The sequence below is a fragment of the Oncorhynchus masou genome, chromosome 24, assembly GCF_036934945.1.
Source record: "Oncorhynchus masou masou isolate Uvic2021 chromosome 24, UVic_Omas_1.1, whole genome shotgun sequence".
Taxonomy (NCBI): Eukaryota; Metazoa; Chordata; class Actinopteri; order Salmoniformes; family Salmonidae; genus Oncorhynchus; species Oncorhynchus masou.
The window spans coordinates 39,989,349-40,009,013 of NC_088235.1; positions in this window are offsets into that span (position 1 = coordinate 39,989,349).

A 19,665-nucleotide genomic window follows, 5' to 3' on the forward strand; every position below is an offset into this window, starting at 1 on the left:
AAGTTTGTGAGATGCAGGGTACAGTACTGTAAAAATAGGGGTACAAGGAGGAGGAAGAACAAAAAACAAAATTGCAAAGAGCAAAGCAGAGTAGTAATTTCTGATCAATTTTGAGCTACTATGATAGAACATGTCTTCGTTAATCAAAAGACAATGACGGAAAAATATGAATATTTTTTTTAATTAAAAATGTACTTCTGAGAATTGTATGTTTTGAACAATGTGTTTTCTATTTTTCAGTGTATTGTTTACTGACTGCTTGAGAGTGTATATCATTTTGATCACTTTGTTTATGATTTGAGAGCAGTGTTTTTGAACACAAGTAAAACTGTTTCGATGCGAATGTTTCATTTTGCAAGAGGAGTCAGAGGTTATGTAAATAGTGCTTGAAGATGAGGTTTTGTGTTTAATGTTTTCAGGAAATTGAGCAAGGTTTCAGAAATTGTGTTTTACCAATTGAGAAAAACTGTAATATGTAGTATGTCAATTAGTGTTCAACGACTAAGAACCAGTGAACTAAATAAAAGTGTATGTCAACGAAGGCATGAAAAAGGCTATGATAACGCATGGTAGTGTCGTTCTTGATCCAGATTAGCATCTAAATTCAAATTACCTTTGAGTGTAATGCAGATGGGCAGGAACTCAACCAGAGGCTTTAAAAATGACTAACGTGAGGAATCGTGTAGTATAACTGAAAACCCTCCGATAAAACACCAACATTTTAATCAAATATTACAGTGATGCATATATTGTACACTAACAGAATAATAACTGGTTTTATTGTAATGGAATTTTCCTTTAAACACAGGAACATATCTGGATTATCAATGGTATTGATTCTTACTGTAGTTGCAGTTTAGCCTGGTGAATCCAAAATGAACACCCCAAGATGATAATGATGATGATGATAATAACAATTGTATTAAAATAGCGTTACAGTTACGTTTACTGAAATATTCATTGATGTTTAACTCACTTTACTCAACTGTCTTGCAATGTCAGAGGACTGTAATTGTACTTTCTGCCATACAGGGATCTATCTGCACATGCTGCGTCACATGCAACAGAAAAGTAAACTTTTCCAGATATGTAGACAGTAAAACTATTGATTTGAATTATTTTGTATTGACTTAATATCCATGTAGTATTGAACATGATGGTTCTTTAGTGGAATCACAGATTGAATTGAATATGATTGTATGTTTGATAGATTATTTAGAGGGATTGTTTCTGCTTCTCTAGTGCCGATATCAAGACTGAATTTATTGTAAGGAGGATGATTATGATGATGAAGTCTTACCTTCAGTGAGATATCACAGCTGGTGTCTCTTCATCAACTGTCTTATTCTGTCACTCACTCTTCTCTGTCGGTCTCCATGGATCACTCTCTCTGTCTTCTCTCTCTGTCTTTCCGTGCCTCTGTATCTGTATCATTGTCAGTGTCTATCTCTGTCTCTCTGTCTCAGACCATCTCTGTCATTTATATGTCTGGAGAAGGAAGCTCCTCTCTTAAAACCCAGTGGTCAGATACCATTTTTTTCACGTGCCATTTATTTCCCATGAGCATTGTGTGTGAAGTCAGAAGTATTCAGTGCATGTGTTTCTGTTTATGTGCTTGTTTTTGTTGGTACATGCGTGATGGAGTGTGAATGGTTTAATCAATTACCGATCAGTCACTGTCCATTATGAGCATTGTTCAACGATGATAACGCAGCATATATGGGCTCCGGCCTTTCTTGGACCGTGTAGCAGGTACACACAGCCACCTCACACACCTGCACAGTGATGTGTAGCTTCATACACATTTTTGTCTGAAAATGCTAACATTAGCATTTGGCAATGACTTGTCAACCAAAGCCAAAGTGTGGATTGTAGTTAAGGTTACAGAAAAAGTGCAGCCAAACAAAGCAAAGTGTGAAAATAGTCTGCGGTGAAAGGACTGAAGCGCTGGAAGTATTTCATGAAGGTTTTACAGTGCATTCGGAAAGTTTTCAGACCTCTTGACTTTTTCCAACATTTTCTCTCATCAATCCACAAACAATACCCAAAATGACAAAGCAAAAACATTGTTTTTTTTCTGTCAGAGTGACCATTGGGTTCTTGGTTACCTCGACAAGTTTGGCCGGGCGGCCAGCACTCGGAAGACTCTTGGTGGTTCCATATTTCTTCCATTTAAGAATGATGGAGGCCACTGTGTTCTTGGGGACCTTCAATGCTGCAGAAATGTTTTGGTACCCTTCCCCAGATCTGTGCCTCGAACACAATCCTATCTCAGAGCTCTACAGACAATTACTTCGACCTCATGGCTTGGTTTTTGCTCTGTCAGGCATTGTCAACTGTGGGACCTTATATAGACAGGTGTGTGACTTTCCAAATAATGTTCAATCGATTGACTCCAATCAAGTTGTAGATACATCTCAAGGATGATCAATGGAAACAGCATGCATGTGAGCTCAATTTGGAGTCTCATAGCAAAGGGTATGAATACTTATGTAAATAAGGTATATATATATATATATATATATTGTTTTATACATGTCCTGTTGTCACATTGTCATTATGGGGTATTCTCTGTTGATTAATGAGGAAAAATAATGATTTAATTAATTTTAGTACAAGGCTGTAACATAAGAACATGTGGAAAAAGTGAAGGGTTCTGAATACTTTCCGAATGCAGTGTCACGAATCCCGCCGAAGATGGTGCCTCTTCCTGTTCGGGCAGCGCTCGGCGGTCGTCGTCGCCGGCCTACTAGCTGCCACCGATCCCCTTTTCTGTTTCATTTAGTGTTGTCTGATTAGTTACACCTGTCTCTTGTTTAGGTTTGGGCTATTTAAACCCGGTAGGCCCGCAGGCTTTTGTGCAGGCTGGTTTTTCTGTTATTGGTGTGTGTGTATTTTGTGTATTTTATTTCCCGAACCGTTTCGTCCTGTTTGTTTTGGACTGGGTCTTTTAGCGCCCGTGTGTGTGGCGTTGCCCGACACTCTGTTGTTTGGGAAAAAATATCCACGTATCAAACTACCCTGCTCTCTGTGCCTGACTCCTCCACCCACTACTTCTAGAAGTCCTGACATGCACTGTACATCTAACATTTCTACTTGCAAATACCTCTAAATGACAATCACATATCAGTTAGTCTCGGAAATCCCAGACCACTTGAGGGTGCGTGGGCCTGCCGCATCATTTTCTGTTTTATATAGCAAGCGGAACTCATACATTGGGATCATGTTAGATTTTCTTGGTCACTTTGAAAGGGCAGAAATTAATGCTCTTCAGACAGACAACTCTCCCAACAAATCACAAGTGTGAGTAGGCAGGGGTTAAAATCCACTTGATTTTGAAGCTACATCTCCCTGCTGTGATGATTAGTTTGTGTTCGCTAGGTTGAGAACATTAGCAAAACACTTGAACACTTACAAAGGCTGGGCCTGTTAAATACTGTTGAAGTAATATGGCTACAGGTTCATCTGCCTCACCTAACGCCCATTCTTGTTGGAAGCTGCTATAAACCACCAAGTGCTAACAGTCAGTATCTGGATGATAATATGTGAAAGGCCTGATAATGTATGTGATATCAACAGAGAAGTATATTTTATGGGTGATTTAAATATTGACTGGCTCTCATCAAGCTGCCCACTCAAGAAAAAACTTCAAACTGTAACCAGTGCCTGCAACTTGGTTCAGGTTGTCAGTCAACCTACCAGGGTAGTTACAAACAGCACAGGAATTAATCATCACATGTATTTTTGCTTTAAGGCAGTATCCAAATCCATTGGATGTAGTGATCACAATATAATAGCCATATCTAGGACAACCAAAGTTTCAAAGGCTGGGCCTAATATAGGTTATATTATATCATACAATAAGTTTTGTAGTGATTCGTATGTTGATGATGTAAATAATATTTCTAGTTTGTGGTGTGTAATGTAGAGCAACCAGACACTGCACTTGACACATTTATGAAATTGCTTATTCCAGTTAGTAATAAGCAAGCAACCATTAAGAAAATGACTGTAAAAACTGTTAAATCCTCTTGGATTGATGAGGAATTGAAAAATGTAATTGTTGAGAGGGATGAGGCACAAGGTATAGCAAATAAGTGTGGCAACCCAACTGATTGGCAAACCTACAGCAAATTAAGAAATCATGTGACTAAATTAAATACAATAATATGAAACTATACTATAAAACAAAGATAAATTACATAAAGAATGATAGTAAAAAGCTTTGGGGCACCTTAAATGAAATTTTGGGGAAAAAAGCCAACTCGGCTCCATCATTCATTGAATCAGATGGCTCATTCATCACAAAGCCCACAGATATTGCCAACTACTTTAATTACTTTTTCATTGGCCAGATAAGCAAACTTAGGGATGACATGACAGCAACAACCACTGACACTACACATCCAAGTATATCGGACCAAATTATGTGTAATGCTCGTCGTAGGTGGAAGAAGAGGAGGACCAATGCGAAGCGTGGTAAGTGTTCATATTTTTAATAATGTAATGAACACTGAACAAAACTAAATAAAACGAGAAACAAACAGTCCTGTATGGCGCTGAAAAAACACTGAACAGAAAATAATCACCCACACCACACAGGTGGGAAAAGGCTACCTAAGTATGATTCTCAATCAGAGACAACTAATGAAACCTGCCTCTGATTGAGAACCATACTAGGCCAAACACAAAAACACCACATAGAAAAAAGGAACATAGACAACCCACCCAACTCACGCACTGACTATACTAATACAAAGACATAACAGAAGAACTAAGGTCAGAACGTGACATTAAGGAAGACAAGAATTGTACTTTTGAATTCCGTAAACCCACCTTTCACCTTTATTTAACCAGGTAGGCTAGTTGAGAACAAGTTCTCATTTACAACTGCGACCTGGCCAAGATAATGCATAGCAGTGTGAACAGACAACACAGAGTTACACATGGAGTAAACAATTAACAAGTCAATAACACAGTAGAAAAAAAGGGGGAGTCTATATACAATGTGTGCAAAAGGCATGAGGAGGTAGGCGAATAATTACAATATTGCAGATTAACACTGGATTGATAAATGATCATGTACAGGTAGAGATATTGGTGTGCAAAAGAGCAGAAAAGTAAATAAATAAAAACTGTGGGGATGAGGTAGGTGAAAATGGGTGGGCTATTTACCAATAGATTATGTACAGCTGCAGCGATCGGTTAGTTGCTCAGATAGCTGATGTTTGAAGTTGGTGAGGGAGATAAAGGTCTCCAACTTCAGCGACTTTTGCAATTCGTTCCAGTCACAGGCAGCAGAGTACTGGAACGAAAGGCGGCCGAATGAGGTGTTGGCTTTAGGGATGATCAGTGAGATACACCTGCTGGAGCGCGTGCTACGGATGGGTGTTGCCATTGTGACCAGTGAACTGAGATAAGGCGGAGCTTTACCTAGCATGGCCTTGTAGACGACCTGGAGCCAGTGGGTCTTGCGACGAATATGTAGCGAGGGCCAGCCGACTAGAGCATACAAGTCGCAGTGGTGGGTAGTATAAGGTGCTTTAGTAACAAAACGGATGGCACTGTGATAAACTGCATCCAGTTTGCTGAGAAGAGTGTTGGAAGCAATTTTGTAGATGACATCGCCGAAGTCGAGGATCGGTAGGATAGTCAGTTTTACTAGGGTAAGCTTGGCAGCGTGAATGAAGAAGGCTTTGTTACGGAATAGAAAGCCGACTCTTGATTTGATTTTCGATTGGAGATGTTTGATATGGGTCTGGAAGGAGAGTTTGCAGTCTAGCCAGACACCTAGGTACTTATAGGTGTCCACATATTCAAGGTCGGAACCATCCAGTGTGGTGAGGCTAGTCGGGCATGCGGGTGCAGGCAGCGATCGGTTGAAAAGCATGCATTTGGTTTTACTAGCGTTTAAGAGCAGTTGGAGGCCACGGAAGGAGTGTTGTATGGCATTGAAGCTCGTTTGGAGGTTAGATAGCACAGCGTCCAATGACGGGCCGAAAGTATATAGAATGGTGTCGTCTGTGTAGAGGTGTTACCAAACCTTAGTAAACTTCTGGAAAAATGTGTGTTTGAACAGATACAATGCTATTTCACAGTAAACAAATTGACAACAGACTTTTAAAATGTTTAAATTTTACCTTTATTTAACCAGGTAGGCTAGTTGAGAACAAGTTCTCATTTGCAACTGCGACCTGACCAAGATAAAGCGTGGCAATTTGACACATACAACAACACAGACTTACACATGGAATAAACAAAACATACAGTCAACAAATACAGTAGAACAAAAGAAAAGAAAAAGTCTATATATAGTGAGTGCAAATGAGGTAAGATAAGGGAGTTAAGGCAATAAATAAGCCATTGTGGTGAAGTAATTACAATATAGCAAATTAAACACTGGAATGGTAGATGTGCAGAAGATGAATGTGCAAGTAGAGATACTGCAGTGCAAAGGAGCAAGATAAATAAATAAATACAGTATGGGGATGAGGTAGGTAGATAGATGGGCTGTTTACAGATGGGCTATGTACAGGTGCAGTGATCTGTGAGCTGCTCTAGGAGCTGGTGCTTAAAGCTAGGGCATATGAGTCTTCAGCTTCAGAGATTTTGTACGGCATTGAAGCTCGTCTGGAGGTTATTTAACACGGTGTCCAATGAGGGGCCAGAAGTATACAGAATGGTGTCATCTGCGTAGAGGTGGACCAGAGAATCACCAGCAGCAAGAGCAACATCATTGATGTATACAGAGAAGAGAGTCGGCCCGAGGATTGAACCCTGTGGCACCCCCATAGAGACTGCCAGATGTCCGGACAACAGGCCCTCTGATTTGACACACTGAACTCTATCAGAGAAGTAGTTGGTAAACCAAGCGAGGCAATCATTTGAGAAACCAAGGCTGTCGAGTCTGCCAATAAGTATGTGGGGATTGACAGAGTCGAAAGTCTCGGCCAGGTTGATGAATACGGCTGCACAGTAATGTCTCTTATCGATGGCAGATATGATGTTGTTTAGGACCTTGAGACTGAAACCAGATTGCATAGCGGAGATGGTACGGTGGGATTTGAAATAGTCGGTAATCTGTTTGTTAACTTGGCTTTCGAAGACCTTAGAAAGACAGGGTAGGATAGATATACGTCTGTAGCAGTTTTGGTCTAGCGTGTCACCCCCTTTGAAGAGGGGGATGACCGCGGCAGCTTTCCAATCTTTGGGAATCTCAGACGATACGAAAGAGAGGTTGAATAGGCTAGTAATAGGGGTTGCAACAATTTTGCAGAAAATTTTAGAGAGAGGGTCCAGGTCATCTAGCCCGGCTGATTTGTAGGGGTCCAGATTTTGTAGCTCTTTCAGAACATCAGCTATCTGGATTTGGGTGAAGGAGAAATGGTGCGGGCTTTGGCGGGTTGCTGTGGAGGGTGCCGGGCAGTTGACCGGGGTAGGGGTAGCTAGGTGGAAAGCATGGCCAGCCATAGAGAAATGCTTATTGAAATTCTCAATTATAGTGGATTTATCGGTGGTGACAGTGTTTCCTAGCCTCAGAGCAGTGGGCAGCTGGGAGGAGGTGCTCTTATTTACATTTACATTTAAGTCATTTAGCAGACGCTCTTATCCAGAGCGACTTACAAATTGGACACTATTGCTTTATCTTATTCTCCATGGACTTTCAGCACGCTTATGGGGAAGGACACTCAACAAGCACAGCATATCACACATGACTGATGATTGGCTGAGAGAAATTGATGAAAAAATGATTGTGGGGACTGTCTTGTTAGATCTCAGTGCAGCTTTTGACATTATGGATCATAGTCTGCTGCTGGAAAAACGTATGTGTTATGGCTTTACACACCCTGCTGTAATGTGGATAGAGAGTTACTTGTCTAACAGAACACAGAGGGTGTTATTTATTTGAAGCCTCTCAAACATAATCCAGGTAGAATCAGGAATTCCCCGGGGCAGCTGACTTTGAGTAAAGCCATAGTGTCTAAGTATGAGGATAACTCAACACTATAAACGTCAGCTACTACAGCGACTGAAATAACTGCAATGCTTAACAAAGAGTTTCAGTTAGTTTCAGAGTGGGTGCCAAGTAATAAGTTAGCCCTAAATATTTCTAAAACTAAAAGCATTGTATTTGGGACAAATCATTCACTAAACCCTAAACCTCAACTATATCCTGTGATAAATAATGTGGAACTTGAGCAACTTGGTCAAAACATATTGATACAACTGTAACTAAGATGGGGAAAGGTATGTCCATAAGGAAGTGTTGCTCTGCCTTATTAACAGCACTATCAACAAGGCAGGTCCTACAGGCCCTAGTTTGTTGCATCTTGACTACTGTTCAGTTGTGTGGTCAGGTGCCACAAAAAATGACGAGGAAAATTGCAATTGATTCAGAACAGGGCAGTACGGCTGGCTTTTGGATGTACATAGAGAGCTAATATTAAAAATATGCATGTCAATCTCTTCTGGCTCAAAGTGGAGGAGAGATTGTTCGAATACCCATACTAACATAATGTATGCTACATACTTAATGAGAATATACTACATACTATATACTATTAGTTCATTTGAGTATACTGTAAACGAACGGTATCCTTTCAGTTGAGCATACTAGCGCTACGCCTGTCTACCGGAAGTTTATGCTGTTGCTATGCAACCTCTTACTCGCTTGTTAGCATAAAAAATTACTAGCTAGACATTTTATGACTTCGGGTGTGGTCTTAAATTTAATATGGAGTGCCAGAGTGCGCTCTGGTCATTCATAAATTCAGAGCTTGTCAGATTGTCCGTTCGTAAAGCGTTCACACTGGATGCTCTGGCCGAGGGGTAGTGTTGATCTGAGCATTCTGACCATCGCAATGGCAGTCAAGTACACAAGGTAACTGGCTAGCTACTTCCAGACACAAGTGAGAGAATACCTCACTCTGACCATTTTACTCGCCCTAGTAGAGCTGGTTAGGCTGTTTTCATGTTATCCAGAGCGTTGGTGACTAACTGTGCTGCTGGCAACAATTGAATTATGCTTTTTTGTTGATGTTTACGGACACCGGCCATATTCAACAAGTGTTGAGCGTTTGTAAATTCATCAGTTATTCTGCACTCTGGCACACACGCTAACATACAGGTAACGTAAACTCACGTAAACTCGTACATCGCCTTAGTCTGTACATTTGCCCTTATTTTAGCGCTGCAAAAACGTAATACTTCCAGATCAACTGTAATGTCAATACCATTGTAAAGCACAATTTCTCCCCTTTCCAACAGAATCAATTACATGATTGAAACGCTGCCAATTTCTGCATAATTTAAGCAGGCAATGAGCCCCGTCGGGACTTTAAAAAAATGGCGGGTGGGGAAATGAAACTAATGTGTGATAGTGAGAATGAGAGATGTCGTGTGGGAAAATTGCTTTTTTTCACTCGATCTGTCCAACTTATCACCTTATCGCCTCGAATCACCTCTAAAATGTCAATAAAACATGATAAAGAGTTTATATAATGTGTCATTACATACCTATTTGAAGGTTTGTGTCGAATTTTAATCGGGTTTTTAGGGCGGTGCTAAAGTGATCTTAGAAGTAAACAGAGGCTTTGAGAATGATGATCGCATGCAATGATGACGCAAAAAATGACTAGGTTTCCCTTCCTTAACCCCCGTCACTGTCAATTTCTTGTTTTTAAAGGATGATAGAAATGCTACACCTGGTGGAGAGAGATTGTAAGACAGAAATAGTTGCTTTATGCGTGCTGTATGTTACGACATGACTGTATGTAATGGAGGGTCAGTTTTTTCAACTTTTCTCCAATATTATACAGCCATTACCATGTCGATCAACGCTTGAATAGAAACCTAGTTCACACCCCCGATTTTGACATCAACACAGTCGCTACAGTCCCATTAGTTTTCTTTGTAGCCTTGTTTGAATGTTGCGGTTGCGCACATTTGTACGGAATGGGGTGACTTTACATTACCTACTGCTGTAATGATATGCTATGCGGTTTGTAAAGATAGCGTAGCCAACAAATTGTCAGCCAACATAACATGTAACTTACTTGAAAAGTCACTACTTTATTACATTGCTCAACATTTTCTTAATATTTGTCACAATTAGTTAAAGCAATGCATTTCTATCACCTCTTGTGGGACTTTGGCTGCATATTTTACGCCATTTTCTACAGATCTGAAAAAGTTGTGAAGCCACGACCATTTTCTAAAGAATTGCATTATGGGCACTACAAGCACGGAAATAGTGTCCACTGCTTGTATACTTTGTATTTTGTCGAATGACATACGACATCCGGAAACTTTTGGCATACTAACTATATCCATACTATGACCAATAAGCATACTACATACTTAATTTAAGTCACAAATAGTGTGGTTAGTGCGGTTAGTATGAGTATTCAAAAACAGCTATTGACTTTATCACTACTTGAGAGGTATTGACATGTTGAATGCACCGAGCTGTTTGTTTGAACTACTGGCACACAGCTCGGACATCCATCCATACCCCACAAGACATGTCACAAGAGGTCTCATCACAGTTCCCAAGTCCAGAACAGACTATTGGAGGCGTACAGTAATACATAGAGCCATGGAACTTTATTCCACATCAATTAACTGATGCAAGCAGTAAAATGAGTTTGAAAACCCACATAAAAATCAACTTATGGAACAGCGGGGACTGTGAAGCAACACAAACATAGGCACAGACACATGCATACACACACACACAATAACATACGCACTATACACACACATAGACATGGATTTAGTACAGTAGATATGTGGTAGTGGTGGAGTAGGGGCCTGAGGGAACACAGTGTGTTGTGAAATCTGTGAACGTATTGTAATGTATTGCAACAGTTGTTTTACAGTTGTTTTATAAAATGTTCAATATATTTCTTTAAACATCCTGTGTTGAGTGCTTAGTCTTTTACCAGTGATATGTTCTAGGAGCTGAGATGTCTACCCTTGGTATGTTGATATTTTTGTGAGAAATTACAAACATTGATAAAGTATTTACAAAGTATAAATAGCCCTAATTTTAGATTGGGGACTGCAAATGCACTTGACTAATGATTAGTAAATGGTGTATAAGGACCTATATTAAACATCTAATGAATTATCTTATGAATCATTAATACATAATTTAAAGTTGTTTATAAATGTGTGAATTACAAGCTTACAACGTTTACAAATGTACGATTAATGTTTTATAAATGTTTGTAAATGGTTTATTACTGAACATTATATATATATATATATATATATAGAGAGAGAGAGAGAGAGAGAGAGAGAGAGAGAGGGAGGATCTGGCTAATATATATATATATATATATATATATATATATATATATATGTATATATATTCCTATCATCTGTTGGAACTGGCTGGCAGGCAGGGAGGAGGAGGAAGTAGTGGCATTTCCACGCTTTCTATAAATAGCTCATATGCCACAGTCAGTCAGTCATTCAGTCGGCCAGTCAGTCGGTCAGTCACTAACCTCGATCACTCCACACAATGGAACTATTCAGATGCCCCAAGACAAAGATCTAGGATCAGTTTCTGATCAGAGTCTAGAGGCAACTTCAACTCCCTAATCCCCCATCCATTCTGCTCGACAAGACAGGATGTGATGATGTCACTTGGACCTGACTAAGGTTTACAGTTTTTTACAATCGGCTTACAAGTGGTACTTGAGGCACACTCAGTGAAACCATTAACTCATGTACCTAATCTTCAGCCCTAATCTGCAAAACTGCAAGAACATTATCAACACACTTTTTGCAAAACACTAAACACAGTTCTCTACATTAGACACATCATTCAAAACTAACAAGTTTTGTGTTTCGTTTGGAAAACACTGCCATTCAAAATGCCACACTCATTTACAGATTACCTACAACCAGTGCCCACGTGTGAAAACACATTGCTAATTTCTTCACTTAGAAATCAGAGATAGAGCACTATAAATAGGCTTCAGGTTGGCTTTCTTGTTTTGGACAACAATGGAAGCCAATTTTGGAGAGAGAGTTAGAGGAAGAGGAGTGAGAGTAAGAAAGGGACGAGGATGAGGACAAGGAGGAGGATGAAGAGGACAAGGACGAGTACAAGGACGAGGAGGAGGAGGGGGAGGGGGAAGAGGAGGAGGGGGAGGAGTGGGACACGGAAGAGGAGGAAGGAGAACAATCACAAATGAGATCCGGGCCATTTGGTCAACCATGGCCAGCCTAACTTGATCCGCTACACTGCAGAAAGTGTCATCCGGACATTTCGAAATGAGAACAGGTAAGTAAACCTACCCTCTATACCATGCTACTGTACTTACAAAATTTAATTTCATACTGAAAGAAATCTTTTACCCTAACCATTCACATCATGTTTTTGCAGATTTGCTAGACGACCCTTCAATGGAGGAAGAAACCGACTGTTAACAACAGAGCAGGAACAACACATAGTGAATATGGTCATTTCAAACAACAGCATATGTTTATGACAACTGCAGCACCACATCATCCCTGACAACACAACATTCAGTAACATAAATAGGGTGAGTTTATCGCACTTGGCAGTCTCCTGAAACGCCATCAGATTCGTATGAAGCCGCTCTACAGAGTACCATTTGAGCGAAATTCTGACAGTGAAACAACTGCGCTATGAATAGGTACAAGTAAGCTATACTATCCTGTCATTGGTACTGTATTCCAGTGTATTGTGCTACATATTGACAGCTCTCTGTCTTCATACTGTCATACAATAATGTTTTGTCTTGTCTGTTTCTGAGAGTTATGGAACTAGATGCTGCTGCAGGGAATCATGATTTTGTCTACGTTGATGAGGTCGACTTTAACCTAGTGTAATGTGGTGCGTGCTGGTGGCAGGGAAGTCAGGCGCAGGAGAATGAACTTGGTAAAAACGGAGCTGTTTAATAAACATCAAAACCTCCAAAAAACCAAAGTATACAAAATAACAAATAGAAGGTGGAAAACCCGTCGCACACCAGAATAACAATAAACACCTACATACAACAAACAATCACCGACCAGGACATGAGGGGAAACAGAGGGTAAAATACACAACATGTAATTGATAGGATTGGAACCAGGTGTGTAGGAAGACAACACACAACCAATGGAAAATGAAAAATGGATCAATGATGGCTAGAAGGTCGATGACGTTGACCGCCGAACACCACCCGAACAAGGAGAGGGACCGCTTCGGCGGAAGTCGTGACATCTAGCTAAAACAAGCCACAGGGGAAGAAACCTCATAGGACACCGCGTTATCGTCAATGTCCCTGGACAGCGTGGTGACAACATCAGAATGTGTGCAGCCATTAGTCAGAATGGTGTCCTTCATCTCTTGTGATGTTGATGAGGTACTGTGGCCAGACCCAAAATGGAGACAGGATGCACCCTAATTGTTTTTTTCCTTTATAGTAACAAGCCAATTTGTTTATCTTCTACTGTATTTATTTTGTCTGTTACTGTTCATCCCAAAATCTGGATGAAAATACAAAATACAATGTTTTGAGAAAGAAATACATTACATTTTTCCCCCTTTATATTTCTGTTTATAGTGTAAATATACACTGAATATGCATACATGCTGTATATATTTTTGCATATACATGTATGTGGGAGTGCTATGACAAACTGCTGTGGACTCCACTGCACACTGAACATTTAAAAGACACAAGATAGTAGTGTTTTACATTTGTCACATCCGTGTGTATTTGGCATGTATAAGTTCTAATCATTTGATGTTTTGTGTGTAGTGTTGATGCAAAAACACAATTTTGAGAAGAGTAAAAATAGTTTTGAATTAAGTGTTTGGTTTTGCAAGAGATGTGTGACGTTTTGCATGTTGTGTGTGTTTTGGGGTTTTGTGTGTAGAGTCTAGAGAAAAGGAGCCATAGTTTCAGAAATCATGTGTAAGCAATTGTCAAAAACAGTAATATGAAGTCATACTTTGACTAACTGGTAAACGTTGGATTAGACTGTGGATCCACAGGCTTATTTTTTCAGAGGAACCCAACACCCAGTCTCTTTTCTATTACTCTCTCTTCTACTCTACTCCTCCATTCTCTCTCTTTCTACCTCACACACTCTGTCTATCATACACATGTCCACAGTGGTGGAAAAAGTACCTAATTGTCATATTTGAGTAAAAGTAAAGATACCTTAATAGAAAATTACTAAAGTAAAAGTGAAAGTCACCCAGTAAAATACTACTTGAGTAAAAGTCTAAAAGTATTTGGTTTTAAATGTACTTAAGTATCAAAAGTAAATTTAATTGCTAAAATATACTTAAGTATCAAAAGTCTAAGTAAAAGTATCATTAATTTCAAATTCCTTATTTAAGCAAACCGGATGGAACAATTTTCTTGTTTTATTTTATTTATGGATAGCCAGGGGCACACTCCAACACTGAGACATAATTTACAAACAAAGCATGTGTGTTTAGTGTGTCCGCCAGATCAGAGGCTGTAGGTGTGACCAGGGATGTTCTCTTGATAAGTTCATGAATTGGACAATTGTCCTGTCCTGCTAAGCATTCGAAATGAAATGACTACTTTTGGGTGTCAGGGAAAATGTATGGATTAAAAAGTACATTATTTTCTTTTGTGAAAGTAGTAAAGTAAAAGTAAAAGTAGTCAAAAAATATCAATAGTAAAGTAAAATACAAAAAACTACTTAAGTAGTACCTTAAAGTAATTTTACTTAAAAACAAATACTTTATACCACTGCATGTACATTAACTTCCTCTCTCTCTCTCTCTCTCTCTCTCTCTCTCTCTCTCTCTCTCTCTCTCTCTCTCTCATCCCTGGGGCGTTAGGACGAAATTATGCATATTCACAAATTAATGATTCCAATTGTCAAAGCTATTTGGATGAAATTGCTCCCCGAGTTTTGTTGTCCCCTCCACTTGTTAAGGTTAGTATTCAAAGAGGGGAAGCTGATTCTAGATATGTGCCTAACAGCAAATTTAAGTCATTATTGAACATCATGTCCTAGCAGTAAGAGACTGCATTGAGTACATACAGTCCTCTCTTGCCCTGGCAGCTTTGGTTGCGAAGTGGTCTTTCTAATGATGCTGTACTGCCACCTAGAGGCAGGCATTGAAAAGTGACACAAAGTGTACACTTGTTCAGTACTCCTCACAAATGTAGAAGTATTGGATTGGTGTTTAAAATGTTGCATTTATTTATTGAACATCAAAATATACAATCTACTTGCAGTAAAGCCGCTTAACATCCACATCACATCCAGTCATCCAACAGACTCCCATCCAGAGCAACCCACAGAAGCAACCAGAGTCAACGTCTCGCTCAAGGGCACATCAACTGATCCTCCACAAGGCCAAAAATGGGGACCCAAATCAGCAACCCACAAGCTACCGGCCCAAGCTCCCAACCACTAGGCCACCAGCCCCCCAAAATCCCCTCCACAGCCCCCGAGAGCCACCCCTCAACCATCCGAGACCCCCCTCGCCCCCCCAAATGAAAACAGCACAAAATAACAATGCAAAACAATAAAGACATCAAGGACAACAAAAATCACAACTGCAAGGCCAATGAATACGCTTGAGTGCATGCATGACACTACTTACATGTGTTCATGTGTGTGTGAGTCCGTGCATGTGCTCGCATCTGAATGCGAGTGTGTGTACATGCATGTGCACACACACAGAAACACCTGCACGGCATCAGCCCCAGGCAGACAGGCACCAGATGCAACAACCCTGCTCTCAGCGTCTCACAAACTCCACTCCCACTTTTCTCCAATTCCACATCCCAACCCCCAGCTTCCCTCTGCTCATCCCACCTTTCTCTGCTGACCACCCTCTTCAGATTTCTATGCGCAATATATCTTTCAACTGCAAATCCACAAGATGGCATCAGAGCTTTCAAGAAGGCAAATCCCTTATAGGCCTACATTGATTTATTCTAAGGACAGCTGCGCTGTGAAGGAGAATAGAGCACTTGAGAAACAAGATAACCGTTGAAAGGCAACAGCAAGGTTGTGCTGGGAGGATTTTTAAAAATTGATTAATCAGTTTACTCCACTTGTAAATGTGTCCTTGTACGTGTTGAACTTGGCCTTCTGTGGTCGTTTAAACCAAGGTTGGTTTAAGAGAATGTTACGGCTCACAGCCAGTGGATAAAGTAGTGTATTAAAGCTTCAGTATAATGTCCTAAATGACTAGTCCAAGGTCTGATTAGTTTATTGAATTATAAAGACGACCTTGGTTTTTCTATGTCTGCCTATGGTTGACTTTGGAGTGTGGACGGCTGAAGATAGGGCTTTGTTACCAGCCAGTTGTGTGCCTGAGGCAAATACTGTATTTAATGATGTGGACTACGTTAAACTATCAAGATGTCCCTAGTCTCTCTCTCTCTCTCTCTCGGTCTCTCTCTCTCTCTCTCATTCTCTCTCTCTCTCGAATGAGGTCAAATACTTTGATGGCAAATATGTTTCTTTGGTGCTCGTTTAACAACTTCCTCTGAAACCTTAATAATAGTCAGAATTGTTGTTTTTGAAAGCTGTAGAGCTATAGGGACAGCCATGTGCTTTGGCTGATAGCAAGTCCGTAATTCGTCAAATTATTTGATTAATGTTTTTTTTCATGTCTTATAGCTGCAATATGTAACTTTTTGGGCGACCCCAAAAAGTTGTAGATCTGTCATTCTTAATGAAATCAAGTCTAAGAAGTGGTATATTTGTTCTATGTGCTCTATTTGTATGCCTCCCATTCTTAAGTCTTTTACTTTCGATCACCTTCAAACAGCTGAAAATACAATATTTTTGTTTTATGGAAAATATATTCCACAGTGGTTTAGATGGTAAAATGACTCTCTACACTATACTTGCTTATTTTGTCACATAAACTGAAATTAAGCAAACTATTAGAATTTTAGCAACCACAAAATGGCGGAGCGATTTCTGAATAGTGCATCTTTAATGACAAATAACTTAAACAGTATGTTACTACATCAAAGAGGGTTTTGTTATTGTGGAGAAAGGAGGAGTGAAAATAATAAGTGGTGAGGGGAGGGAAGGGTAGGAGAGAAGAGGAGATACATGGACTGTGGAGAGAAGAAGGGAGGCAAGAGAGATGCAGAGCAGATACGAGATATGGATAATAGGAGATACCAACACAGAGAGGAGAGAAGAGAGGAGACAGACAAAGAACAGAGAAAAAGAGAGGAGCAGGGAGAGGAGAGAGGGAGGAGAGTATATGAGTAAAGTTATCTGTGTGTTGTATGATTGACATTAGAAGCTGGGTGAAGGCTTACTCTGTGATCTGAAAGGAGTGTGTCCCTATTGCATTGTAATTACAGCAGAGCACTGTAATTAGTGCTTATAATAATCACACACACACTCCACCTCTGAGCTTTACTCAAGGTCTTCAGAGGTAGTGAAAACACAACACTGCGGCAAATTACTCATTGTTATTCCTTCCTCTGTGTCATTGTATGCCTTTGTTCTTATGTTCACTGACTGCTGTACGGTTCAGCCCCTCTGTCTGTGTGTGTGTGCATGCTTGTGTGTGTGTGTGTTTCTACTCCGAGGTGTATGGGAATCATCAAACAGTGACACGTCACTTGTTGATTGTATTTGCAGGTGTGCAGGTGCCACCAGGAACATTTGTGGTAAGAATGGGTTGCTGAACCTGGCTGAGGTTGTGAACTAAACAGTTTGGTACTGTATGTACTACTTACGATTTGCTCAACCATCTAAAACAAATTGTTAATGCAATTCAAACTGAAAAAAACATGAGCAACAAACACGGCACCCTGTAACATCCATTCATACAAACAGTAATAACATGATGATTTATACGGTGTGAGTGAGTGAGTGTGTGTGTGTGCCATACTTCTGTATGTATGTTAATAGAAATGTGTGTGTGTGGTAAAGTCAGAGTAATACCAGCATGCAATGATCAAATGAGTAAACTGGGTCTGATTCCTGTGTAATGTGTGGCAGTGAGCCGTAACTAACAGGGAACGCCATATCTAATTAAACTAGAACACGGACCACCTAACCAGGCCAAACTACTGTATACCACAGACAGCTGGAATCATGGCCAATGAACAGACAGATATGAAAACACATGCAGACAAACACAGACACGGACATATGAACGCACGCAGGCAAACATAGACACGGACACACACACTCACTCAGGAATGCAATGCAATGCATGCAAATCAGTGGAAACTTCTGAGGGGAGGACGGCTCATAATAATGGCTGGAACGGAGCGAATGGGATGGCATCAAACCATGTGTTTGATGTATTTAACACCATACCACTATTTCGCTCCAGCCATTACCATGAGCCGTCCTCCCCAATTAAGGTGCCACCAACCTCCGGTGATGCAAATGTAAAGGACATCACACTGTTTGCTTAGAGATAGTGCTGTGCAATTAATCATTTTCGTTTATCTTTAAACTAATTTGCATATGTCGGCTCTATTATTTTGAATTCCATTTCTTTCTGTGTTTTTTCTGTGAGTTCAGTGCGTACATTTCATTCCGCTGCAGTTTCTCTAAATCAGATCGTGCCCAAACTGTGCAATGTATTAGGGAGTTTCTAACAGGTCAATGTTCTACATAGTTTAGTGCCGAAAACATAATAATGAACTACAATGACCATAATCCATTGCAATTGTCTCGCCTGTGTTTCTTTTACGCCTTCTGCATAAGATACAAAGAGAATCAGGAAGGGATACATAGAGATCAGTTGCTAAGTGAGCTGTTCAGCGGTCATAAAAGGATGTCTTATTTATTTTGAAGAATGACTTTAACAGTGATTTGGTCAGACAGCATGAGCAGCAGCTCTATAGAGACAGGATGATGACTTGGAATAAAATAATGAATTCAAATAAAACAAATGTAATATACAGAACAACTGTAATATTTTATTCAAGTAAAGTAATGTGAATAACTGATGGTGAATAAGTGATAAGCAGTCATGAGCATCACTACCATCATGGGACTTTTATGAATTGTTTTATACTGTGTTACAGCATTCAACCCACATAATAGTGCATTTAATGTAAAAAAAAACAATTGAAACAGAGCCGACCTCAAAAAACACTAATCGCTCAGCACCACTTAGGGAGTGCCTCATCCCCCTGGTTCAGCTCATATCGAGTTTGGAACTCAGGACCTCTGCCTAATAAATACATGTGACTGCCCTCCTGAATTGTTCCAACCCATCCCGCTATTGAAATAGTCCTTGATTAGTACCACATACTAGTACCACATACTTGTGTCATCATGAAGTGCTTTGAGAGACTAGTTAAAGTGGAACTGACAGCATTTTAGCAACATGAAATCTAATAGAAACATGTTCATATACACCAACAGGAAGAATATTACACTTTTAAAAAACATTTTCTGAGAAGAGAGCACTTAGATATGGTCATTTTCACATTTTCATAAATTCTTGGAATGTTTTGGAATTACGTATACTAAGCAATAGAGTGGGAACGCGCTGTGCATTTGGACAATTAATAGACACTGCAGTAAATAAAACCTAATAAAAACGTCTGTCTTGTCCAGGACCTGAGTCTACGCAGACCAGTGCACCATAGCCAATCAGAGGTACAGTAGGCCTATATACAAACAAGCCATTTGCCACAAGGGTCT